Here is a 4,011-nt window from a genome sequence, read left to right on the forward strand (position 1 = left end):
ATCTGGTCTATGAATGGTAAAGGAAAATGATCCTTTCTGGTGGCTGTATTGAGCCTTCTGTAGTCAATACACATGCGCCACCCTGTAACTGTTCTTGTAGGAACCAGTTCATTTTTTTCATTATGAATCACTGTCATGCCTCCCTTTTTTGGGACGACTTGAACAGGGCTCACCCAGGGGCTGTCAGAAATAGGATAAATAATCCCAGCCTCCAGTAATTTGGTGACCTCTTTCTGCACCACTTCCTTCATGGCTGGATTTAGCCGCCTCTGTGGTTGAACCACTGGTTTGGCATTATCCTCCAATAGGATTTTGTGCATGCATCTAGCTGGGCTTATGCCCTTAAGATCACCTATGGACCACCCAAGAGCTGTCTTGTGTGTCCTTAGCACTTGAATACGTGCTTCCTCTTCCTGTGAATTTAAAGCAGAGCTTATGATCACTGGAAAAGTGTCACCTTCTCCTAGAAATGCATATTTCAAGGATGGTGGCAGTGGCTTGAGCTCTGGTTTAGGAGGTTTTTCCTCTTTCAGAAGAAAGTTCAGAGGCTCTTTCATGTCCCCTGAATCCTCCAAATCAGGCTGAACATCTTTAAAGATGTTTTCCAACTCTGATTTGAGACTCTCAGCCATGTTGATCTCTTCTACCAAAGAGTCAATAAGGTCAACTTTCATGCAGTCTGTTGATGTGTCTGGATGCTGCATGGCTTTGACAGCGTTCAATTTGAACTCGTCATCGTTGACTCTCAGGGTTATTTCCCCCTGCTGGACGTCAATGAGGGATCGTCCAGTTGCTAGGAAGGGTCTTCCTAGAATGAGAGTAGCACTCTTGTGCTCCTCCATTTCCAGCACAACAAAGTCAGTGGGAAAGACGAATGGCCCAACTCTGACAATCATGTCCTCAATCACGCCTGATGGGTATTTAGTGGAACCATCAGCAAGTTGGAGACATATCCGGGTTGGTTTAACTTCTTCAGTTAAGCCAAGCTTCCTGATAGTGGATGCAGGTATCAGGTTGATGCTTGCCCCAAGATCGCATAAAGCTGTCTTGGTGCAATCACCTTCTAATATGCATGGTATCAGAAAACTCCCAGGGTCTTTAAGCTTTTCAGGAAAGCTTTTCAGAATGACTGCACTGCATTCTTCAGTGAGGAGAACTCTTTCTATTTCTTTCCACTCCTTTTTATGACTCAAGATCTCTTTCATGAACTTGGCATAAGAAGGTATTTGCTCAAGTGCCTCTGCAAATTGAATCTTTATTTCAAGAGTCCTTAGATAATCTGCAAAGCGAGCAAATTGCTTATCCTGCTCCTCTTTCCGGAGTTTTTGAGGATAAGGTATCTTGGCTTTATATTCCTCAACCTTAGTGGTTAAAGAAGCCTTTTTAGAGGGGTTGTTGTCAGCACTTGTGTGTGTCTGATCCCTCACTGGCAATTGAATGCTAGAGTCAGAAGCTGGAGTGACGTTAGACGCCAGCTCACTGTCTGTTCCTGGCGCCTGAACGCCAGAAATGTGCCCCTGTTGGGCGTTCAACGCCAGATTCTGCCCCATTTTTGGCGTTGAACGCCAATCCTGCCTTATTTCTGGCGCTGAACGCCAGTTTTGGGCATGGTCTGGGCGTTCAGCGCCAGCCTTCCACCCATTTTCTGGCGTTTTAGTGCCAGAATTATTTTTTCCTAGGCTCTTACTGTCCTCAGGGGAATCTTTGGTGGGTTGCTCATTTCTTGAATTTTTGATGCCTTGAGGTGGGGTATTTAATGTTTTCCCACTTCTTAATTGAACTGCTTGGCATTCTTCTGCTATTTGCTTTGATAGCTGCTGCTTTGTTTGCTTAAACTGTTCTTCCATATGTATATTAGCTATCCTTGTCTCCTGTAACCTGTCTTTGAATTCAGCTAGCTGCTTTGTTAGAAAATCTAATTGCTGATTGAATTCAGCAGCCTGTTTTACAGTACTGAATTCAGCAGTTACTGTTTTAACCTCTTCATTCATGGAAGGGTTGCTGCTTAGATACAGATGCTGATTCCTGGCAACTGTATCAATGAGCTCTTGAGCTTCTTCAATTGTCTTTTTCATATGGATAGATCCACCAGCTGAGTAATCTAAAGACATCTGAGCTCCTTCTGCAAGCCCATAGTAGAAGATGTCTAACTGAACCCACTCTGAAAACATTTCAGAGGGGCATTTTCGTAGCATCTCTCTGTATCTCTTCCAGGCATCATAAAGAGATTCATTATCTCCTTGTTTAAAGCCTTGGATGTCCAGCCTTAGCTGTGTCATCCTTTTTGGAGGGAAATATTGATTCAAGAATTTTTCTGTCAGCTGTTTCCATGTTCTTATGCTGGCCTTAGGTTGGTTATTTAACCACCTTTTAGCTTGATCTTTTACAGTAAATAGAAACAGTAATAGTCTGTAGACATCCTGATCTGTTTTCTTATCATGTACTGTGTCAGCAATTTGTAAAAATTGTGCCAGAAACTCTGTAGGTTCTTCCTGTGGAAGACCGGAATACTGGCAACTTTGCTGCACCATGATAATGAGCTGAGGATTCAACTCAAAGCTACTAACTCCAATGGAGGGTATGCATATGCTACTCCCATACGAAGCAGTAGAGGGGTTAGAATATGACCCCAAAGTCCTCCTGGACTGTCCATCTCCACTTATGTCCATGATGGATCTATGGATATAACTTGGACTGATTTACCTTTTTATTTATTTTATTTTATAAGAAGTAAATACTTAACTAAAATAAAATAACTAAAAAGAATTTGAATTTTGAAATAAATTTTTTTTTTTCGTAAAAAAAAATTAAAATTAATTAGTTAAAAAAAAAACGAAATTTTTGAAAAAGAGGGAAGATATTTTCGAAAATTAGAGAGAGAGAGTTAGTTAGGTAGTTTTGAAAAAGTTAAGAAACAAACAAAAAGTTAGTTAGTTAGTTGAAACAAATTTGAAAAGATAAGAAGTTAGGAAGTTAGAAGAGATATTTTGAAAAGATATTTTTTTTTTTTTGAATTTAGTGAGGAGAGAGAAAAACAATAAGATAGTACAAGATTTAAAATTTTTAGATCTAATGCTCCTTGTTTTCGAAAAATTTGGAGGGAAAACACCAAGGAACACCAAACTTAAAAATTTTAAGATCAAGACACAAGGAAACTCAAGAACACTTTGAAGACTCACAAGAACACAAGAACATGAAGGAAGAACACCAAACTTAAAATTTTTAGAAAACCAAACCAAAATTTTCGAAAATCAAAGGGAAATCAACAAGAAAACACCAAACTTAAAGTTTGGCACAAGATTTAATAGAGAGAAAAAAGAAAAAAAAAAGAGAAAAAAAAAATATTTTTGAAAAAGAAGGTTTTGAAAAGAGTATAAAAGATTCTAACCCAATTACCAAGAACACAGATTAACGCTCTAGCCAAATGAGTTATGGGACCTTAATAAGAAATTTTAAGAAAGATTATTTTTGAAAACACTAAACTTAAAGTTTGGCACAGGATTTAATAAAAAAAAATTATTTTTGAAAAAGGTTTTGAAAAATATGATAGCCAATTACCATGAACATAAACACCACGTTCTAATTAACTGAGCTATAAATTTAAAGTGTTTTAACAAGGGATAAATAATAAAAGACTCTAAACCAAAAAAAAGAGAAAATTTTTCCTAATCTAAGCAACAAAATAATCCGTCAGTTGTTCAAACACGAACAATCCCCGGCAACGGCGCCAAAAACTTGGTGCACGAATTGTGAATCACACTTTTCACAACGCGTACCACTAACCAGCAAGTGCACTGGGTCGTCCAAGTAATACCTCACGTGAGTAAGGGTCGAATCCCACGGAGATTGTTGGTTTGAAGCAATCTATGGTTATCTTGTAAATCTTAGTCAGGAAGTCAATTATGTTTGTCAATTGAATTGTGAGTAACCAGTAGAGCATAAATTAAAAGTTACTTGTTGTGCAGTAATGGAGAATATGTTGGAGTTTTGGAGATGCTTTGTCTTCTGAAT

This window comes from Arachis hypogaea, chromosome 13 (genome assembly GCF_003086295.3).
Source record: "Arachis hypogaea cultivar Tifrunner chromosome 13, arahy.Tifrunner.gnm2.J5K5, whole genome shotgun sequence".
NCBI classification, from domain to species: Eukaryota; Viridiplantae; Streptophyta; class Magnoliopsida; order Fabales; family Fabaceae; genus Arachis; species Arachis hypogaea.